The sequence below is a fragment of the Silene latifolia genome, chromosome 10 (assembly GCF_048544455.1).
Source record: "Silene latifolia isolate original U9 population chromosome 10, ASM4854445v1, whole genome shotgun sequence".
NCBI classification, from domain to species: Eukaryota; Viridiplantae; Streptophyta; class Magnoliopsida; order Caryophyllales; family Caryophyllaceae; genus Silene; species Silene latifolia.
The window spans coordinates 56,061,376-56,069,830 of record NC_133535.1 but is presented as its reverse complement, the minus strand read 5'-3'; the positions used below and the strand labels follow the sequence as shown (position 1 = coordinate 56,069,830).

General features: G+C 38.5%; 1 non-coding gene across 1 annotated transcript; it reads left to right on the top strand.

Annotated features, from left to right (window-relative positions):
- Positions 1 to 1,134: 1,134 nt before the first annotated feature.
- On the top strand, positions 1,135 to 1,241 carry LOC141610105 (small nucleolar RNA R71). Its single transcript, XR_012527999.1, has one exon. It is a non-coding gene; the product is annotated as a small nucleolar RNA R71 (small nucleolar RNA).
- Positions 1,242 to 8,455: the final 7,214 nt, after the last annotated feature.

The window sequence follows — 8,455 nt, the reverse complement described above, 5'->3', positions numbered from 1 at the left end:
AAAGGAATTGAGACTTCTAAATTCTTCACAATTTCCATGAACTTTCCAAGTTGATCATCAAATTTGGGCTTGGCTTGACGACTTGGAAAAGGAAGTCTAATCACAATGGGCTCCTTCTCCTTGGCCTTGTCTTCATTTTTCTTTGAACTTTCTTCTTTTGATGATTCTCCATCTTTGGAGTTTTGCACAATTTCTTCCTTTTCACTAGCTTCCACAACTTCATCCTCAACTTGCTTCTTCGGTGCTTCATACCTTGTACCACTTCTCAAGTGAATGGCACTAACCGTTTCATGTCTAGGGGGATTACTTTGAGGTGGTAATTGCCCCTTTTGTCTTTGTGAGCTTGAAGATGCTAGTTGAGTCAGTTGGGTTTCCAACATCTTGGTGTGAGCTAGAATGTTGTTGATGGTGGTTTCTTTTGCTTGGCTATCTTTTTGCATTTGAGTGAAAAATTCTTGTTGGTTCTTTTGCATTTGGAGGACCGCTTTTTGGACATCAAAACCTTGGTCATTTTGGTGATTGTATGGATTTTGATTTTGGTAACCTTGGTTTTGATTGTAAAAGGGTCTTTGATTTTGGTTTCTCATGGGTGGTGGAGTGTATGTTGTTTGAGGGTTTTGAACATTTTGGCTTTTGTATGAGAGATTTGGATGGAATTTGGTGTTTTCATTGTAAAAGTTGGAATAAGGGGTACCACTCTTGTATGCTTGGAAAGCATTCACTTGTTCATTTGTTCCCCTACATTCACCTTGGTCATGTCCCAAAGTTCCACAATTCTCACATATCCCACTTGGGATTGATGAGGATGTCGTCATGGCATTAACATGATGCTTCGATGATTTTGAGTTTTCCTCAAGTCTAGCCATAGCTTGTTCAAACTTCAAGTTGATTGTGTCAATGTGAGCACTAAGTTGAGCACCCAATTGAGTAACGGAGTCCACTTCATGCTTTCCTCCTCTAGTAGCCTTGCGAGGTCTACTATAATGTGAGTTATGGACCGCCATTTCCTCAATCTTGTTCCATGTTTGATTGTCATCAACTTCGGTGAACATTCCATTTGATCCCATATTGAGAATGTTCCTAGAATCTTCATATAAACCATTCCAAAATTATTGCACCAAAAACCATTCGCTAAGTCTATGGTGAGGACATGAGCGACAAATTCCTTTGAACCGCTCCCAAGCTTCATACAAAGACTCTTCATCCCTTTGCTTAAAACCCGTAATTTGAGCTCTTAGCATGTTGGTCTTTTCCGGTGGGTAGAATTTTTTGTAGAAAGCTAGAGCCAACTTCTTCCAAGAATCTATTCCAAGGGTGGCCTTATCAAGGCCCTTCAACCATTGCTTTGCGGTGCCGATTAAGGAAAAAGGAAATAAGACCCATCTAATTTGGTCTTGAGTCACGCCCGTTTGAGAGATAGCATCACAATAATCGCAAAAGGTTTCCATATGAGAATGAGGGTCCTCACTAGGCATCCCCCCAAATTGGCTCCTCTCAACTAGTTGGATGAAGGCGGACTTGGCAATAAAATTTCCGGTGAGATGTTGCGGTGTAGGAGTACCATTTGGTAGATTCTCCTCGGTGGGTACGGAGTGTGACGAGAATTTTGGCATTGTAGGTGGATTTTGTGGGGTATTGTGTAATGGGTTTTCTTCTCCTTCTATTGCGAAAGGATTGACAAACTCACTAGTGGGTTGAACAACTTCACCAACACCTCTCAAATTCCTCCTAATAAGTCTCCTATTGTTCGTCAAGGTTCTTTCGATTTCACGGTCAAAAGGTAACAAATCACCTTGTAAACTTCTAGACATGCAAAATATCAAACAACTCAAAAACAATTAGAACAAACCTTGAGGAGTGTTACTTCCTCAAGGCGAAGAAAGACACAACTAATAACAAAAAGGAAATCTAAGTCAAACAAACACCGTCCCCGGCAACGGCGCCATTTTTGATGCGACTCCGCTAAGTGTTCACAAATTAAGATGTGGTCGTTGGTCACGGTCGAATCAAAACACAATTTATAGCTCCACAAACAACTCTACAATTAGTAAAGAGGCAAGTAAAGGTCGGATCCCAAGGGACGGGAGTTGAAATGAGATTTCTATTGTAACTAGTGGTGTCTAAGGGGTGTCACAAATTGGGTTGATGTAGAAGGTTACTAAACTAGAATAACAATGAAAATAAACAAGCAAGATGAATTAAAGGGGTGTAAACAATTGATTAAAGGCACTAGGGTGTCATGGGATCATAGGGGAATCATGGGATATGATCATACAAACATGTTCTCAAATTATAAGCAAGCAATTATTGTTGTGATGGATTGAGTTGAGTTATATCTTACAATCCTAGGAAAGTTTGGGTCCTGGAGCCGAATCGATTAGATTGTACAACACCTACAAGTCGACTTAATCTTCCCTACTTAACAACATGCATGGTCTAATGAGACTCGAGTTGGGTTATGTCTTACAAGTCTCATTGAAAAGATAGAAGATGATAGTAAATGCAAGGATTCATAGGCTTAGCATTTCATCAAATATAACATGTGCATGAGTTGAGATCAAAACAAGCAAGCAAATAAAACATGAAAGCATATTAATTTAAGCATGAATCATTCCCCATGTTGGTTTCCCCTAATCACCCATTAACCCTAGCTAAGAGATTACTCACTCATTATCATGTTGATCATGCTAGCAAGGTTGTCAATCATACCAACAATATGAAACATGATGAATAAATGAAAGTAATTAGCAATAATTAAAAAGGGATTAAGAGATTATACCTACTAATGATTCCAATAATAAAGCAAGAATAATAGAAGTACTTGATGTTTGATTGAGAGGTTGTCAATCTCCCAATAATAACCCAAATAATCTTCAATTACCCAAAATAAAGGATGAATAAGAGAGAGATTAAAGAACTAAAACTTGGATTAAAACTTGATTAATACTTGATTACAATATTGAAGAGAGATTTGATTGATATTAACTACACTAATTATTGATAAGAAGAACATGCTCCTCTAATTAGACTAATGGGGTATTTATAGTGAAAATTAGGGAGGATGCATTAGGGTTAACTAAGGGCTAAACTAGTAATTACACTTTTTAAGTTGAGCAAGGAGGACCCGGTATTTTTGGAGAGAAGGGCTTCTCTTTTCGTAGCTTGAAGAAGACAATCCGTGCTGTGAAGAAATCCGGGCGGATTGCACCGTTGGAATCCGAGCGGATTCTGGGGAATTCGGGCGGATTGTTGAGGGGGAATCCGAGCGGATTCAGGCAAGGACGCTCGGATTGTGCTGGGGCTGGACGGACGGATTGTTGACAATCCGCTCGGATTGTCAGTCAGCATAGTAACTTCTTCTTTTCTTCCCTTTTCTTCATAAATTCCTTGGGGATTTCCTTGGGGACTCAAGGATCTTTCCTCAACATTGCTCTTCTACTATGATATGTACAAAGGCCTTCTAATCTTGTCTCTCCTTGATGCTTGGTCATTGAATTCGATCAATTTAGTCTCGTTTTGCCATGAAAATGCAAGATTCTTACTCCTTTCCTACCAAGGGATCAAAATCTCAAAGAATATGCAAAACAAAGAACTAAAGATAAGAAATGACCCAAATAAGCACTAAAAAGCATGGAAACAAGGCTAATTCGGGGGCTAAATATGCGCCAATTATGGTCACATCAAAGGGTGACCTCGCAGGATTAAGCGACGATGCTCTTTTCCTTCTCGAGCTCGAGTACTCGGAGTTTATGCAGAGGAGCCTGGCGTACTGACCGATCGTCGTAAGTATACCTTTTTCTTGACTATTTAAAGCGATGAATTTGAATATAGCTTGGAAGTGATAATTTTTACTTGGCATGAGATCGAGGTGGCGAGCATCGAGCCCCCAGATTTTCTCGAGACGTTAGAGTACCCAGGGCCGGCTAGTACAACAGTGCTGTTGGAGATTTCGTCTTTTACTGAGGCGGTGACAGAAGATGGACTCGACGAGTGGCAGCACGTCGTGAGGAGGGTAATCCCCCCCGTTTAGAGTGTCTTTTTCCTCTTTTGAAATGATCGTGTAAGAACATTGTATTAATCCTGGTTTTATTATTGAAATATAGGTGGCACCGTCGAGGCACGCGGAGCTGTGGAGGATAGCCAACCGGCTGTGAGCGACGGCTGTGGAGGCTCTTTCAGGTGGCCCGAGTCGGCATGTATGAACCTCTCTTTTTTTCTTTCTTGATTATGCATGAACATTTGAATAACTTTCGGAGTGCTTGTTTTCTTATGCCTTGTTTGCTGTTACTTATCAGCCTTCTCTTCCTTTTAGAGGGAGCGTGAGCTGGACAATCACGCGAGAAGATGGTCTGCTTGTCGAGGGAGTTCGAGGTTCGAGATGCCGACATTGCCATTCTTGAGGCGATGGTGGCAGAGTTGAGAATCTTCTGGCTGATTATCACAGCTAGACTTGTATTTTCGTACATTTGTTTTGCTTTCGGGCATGAGCTCGAATTTTGTTGTACATATGAACATTATTCTGTATATATATGATGGCTTGCGAGCCATTTATTGCTGTTGGGTGTAAAATATGTTTTACGTGCAGGTTATCTTGGAAAAACGTTTGGGATTTTGACTGTTTACACCGTCATGCTGCCGAAATTCGCATAGAAAATCGTAAATAGAACACATGTAACATAAAAACTGGCCTAAACAACACAAAATATAACTTGATCAAATTGAAAACAATGTAGAAATAAGGAAAATGTAGAGAAAAAGAAAAAAAAGTGCCCCATACTGAGCAAAAAAATATGTAGTATAAAGACCAAGGACATGCAATAATGCTGCCTGCCTAGCCTACACGACAGACTAAAAATCCCAAATGACTTCTAAAAATTCTGAATTTTGGTGACAATTAAGTTTAACTATCAAACTCAAACTGTGCCAAATCTCATGAATTCTGAGGGACTCTAAGTATTTTTAGTATTGACTGAAACAGTCTGAATATCCTGAATTGCAGATAACAAACTCACCTGAACTCTGGGACTTATTTGTGTACGAAAATGATATATTCAAGACCCTAAATTTCCATAGAAAATTCATAGGAAATCCAAGATACTAACTTAGCAAATTTAGACTCAAATCCACAGCAAACATAGGATTAAAGTTTAAACTTTGTTCAACAAAATTAAACTGAATCATAGTCAAGTACAGGTTCCACTTAATAATGTCAAACTGACTTTGATCAACTAACTACAGAGATCACAAGTTAATTATCAGGTCAGGGATTCAAACTACAGATTAACACAAGTTTGAAAGAAATGTGAGAAGTCTCAATGCTTAATTTTTCATTCAAATATAATCTGCTTCTAACAGTTGACACATGTCCTTATATAGGCATTGTCTTGCATTACAATTCTAATAAGCTAACATCCAAGGGCCAAGATATCTTTTAGGATGAGTACAAACAACATTAAAGATATTATAAGCTGAAATTTGAGGTAACTAAGTGAAAATTAAAGCAATGGGGTAAAAACAGACTGAAATCAAGCAAGGATGCAGTCTGATAATTTGTCTATTGTGCACATGTTGATGTTGTTCTTGTTGGCTAGCCGAGTGCTTTCTAAAGTCAAGGCTTATTGTAGTTTTCTGTAGTTAATTTCATGGAAGAATGGTGCAGTGGTCCTCCTGCAACAGCCTCACAATTGCCTCACCAAAAATAGAAAGAATACTTTATGCTTTATAAATCTTTTCAGCAGCATATGACTGGTTGTCCTTGCTTGTTTTTTTGTGCTGAGTTTCTCCTTGCATTTGCTTGGCTGGTCTTGGATGTTTAAGACTCTTGATAGACTTAGTTTAGGCTCACCCCAGCTGGCCATATTGGCAGTTGAATGCTGGACCTAGTGAACCTCTTAACAGTCTGTGTTGGGGATGGAGCAATGGATGTTGCCTAGCCTTGGTCTGTGGCTTGGTCAGGGTAATGAACCCTAAATCCAGCTCCTGCTGCAAAATGACTCGACGCGCGATGGACAACAGGAGTGATTCCTCCTAAAAAAACTGAATAAAAGGAAAAAAAGTAAGTGTATAGGAGTTGAAAAAAAAATGAGGGAGCGAAATGATTCCCAAAAAAAAAAAGAAATGAAATGAGTAAGTGTGCTCGTGACGAAATGGGAAAAGACGATATCGTCTCGAAAAGTGAACCCGTGTTTGAAACGGATTCCGTAACGGAGGCGGAGTAAAAATTTGGTAACGAAATAAAAATTTCCTTATTTTATCAAAATATATTCCTAAAGGAATAGGAAAGAATAGCTAAAACCGGAATAGGAAAAAATCTTCGCGGAATTAGCAGGTGTAGATACCCGTATCTGTCGATATTGGAATTTTTAGTCCCTCAATAAATACCTGATGATGATAGGACAACATGTACTCTTAGTTGGCATTTGTCATTTATCTGGGTTCGTTTTACGACGTAGAACGTGCGTTTTCGATGAAGCGTTTTAAATGATATTTAAATTAAAAAGTTCTTAAATTCATTTTATTTATTTAATTTGAATTTATTTTTTTTATTGAAAATAAAATAATATTTGATTTGATAACTCATTTTGAATTTAATTTAATTGTTTTATTAATCGTATTTGAAAAACTCGATTTTTACGACGGTTTTACAGGATTTTAAGCTCGATTTTAACTCGGTTTTGGGCACGATTTTCGAGACAAATTCGACCAAACATTGGCCAAATTTCCTCTCCTCCAATCCATGCTCGAATCCCTGCCAAAATCCCCTCCATAGCCCATCCAATCCCCGTCAAAAACAGCCCAATATCTCCTCTGTTTTGCAGCACAAACCCGACACCTTTGATGCCCCCAATCACAACCAAAACCAGACCTTTAACCCAGCCCATCACTCATTCCCTATAGCTCAATTACTAAACAACACACGTGACCCACGACATAAACTAGCCTACTTAAGCCTTGAAATTCGTACCAATGGTAAGGCCACGGCTCACATGGACTTCTTCCTTGGCCTCATCATCGTTTTGCGCACGTGCTTCGATTTAGTTAATTAAATACTTCAATTTAAGTAACTAAAGCAAAGGTTTGTAAAATAATTTTGACTCAAAATAAACGACTAACTTGACTCATATTTAAAGTAAAAATTACATTACTTGAAATGATAATGAAATAACTACAACGATTAAATAACATTAAAAATTGAAATAAAACCGCAATAATTAAACAAACGAAATAAACAAAGGCACGATGGAGGCACCCATGCGGAGGCATCACACGGCCAAGGGGAGGTCAATGTTGACTATTTTAGTCATCGAGTGTCATGAATCGGATTCTAAGCATGCGCAATTCAACTATCGAGAAATCGTCATAAGAGGAGATGAATTGATTTAGACTTTTAAAAAAATTCATTTAAACGTCCTATGTCGGGTTTCGTATGACCTATGAATGTCTAATTCATTTAACATGCATTTTACATATTAATTTGGTCATGTTACAATTTAGCAATGAGAAGTCCAAAATTAAAACGATGACACAAACAATACACTACGTCGATTATATTGATTTAATTATGTCCAATTCCAAATACGAGGATATGTAAATGAGGAGGAGATATGACCGACCAATCAAGTCAATGAGGGTATTCACAATGGCGCTTTAACTCGTACTGATATTACTATAGTGCTTCATAATTAACAAAAAGTAAACGATATATAATACGTAAATAAAACTATAAAAAAGAACGAACTAAAAACGAAATAAAAAGGGAAAGAAGGAGGTTTTGATGCACCCTCAACCTACATATAACTTTGAAACCGTCTTGGGTCGTAATCGATCGTAGATTTTGTCTCGAGGCGCCGTCGTCGACGAAAGTTGAATCAAGCACGTATTTTTGAAGGATTTGCGCAGCGTTTTTCAAACATGAATATCTCCCTCGTTTTGTGATGATAATTTAATTAGAAAGATTTTTTGGAAGCTAGAATGAACGTAGATTAAATATTTGTAAGTGAGCAGTGATCATTTTAAGTGATTAGTCGTGAAAAACGAGGGAGAAGGGGACTGGTTTGCACAGGACTTGACGCCAAAACAGAGTGCTTGATTCGAGGGCTTCCTGGGGTTTGTTTATGGAGTTTGATGCTTGTTAATGGTACTAGTATGTGTGTAGAGCTTAAAGGAGCAAAGGGGTTGAATGTAGGAGGTATTTATAGAGAGTTAAAGTAGGGTTTGATAGGGTTGAGAGCAGTCGGGCCTTGGTTTGCATAGCTGTGTCCAGCATCTATTTCGATTGTTTTTTGGATTTGTATGAAGGTTTTTCTTGGTGGAAAAGGCATGGGAATATGTTAGGTATGCTAGGTTATGTGTTAGGGTTAATGGTTACGGGTTTAATAGGTGTTTTTAGCGGGTTTTGGGTTAGGGTTTGAGCTGAACGAAAATAGGGGGGCTGTTTTCCGTGTTTGGTAATGTG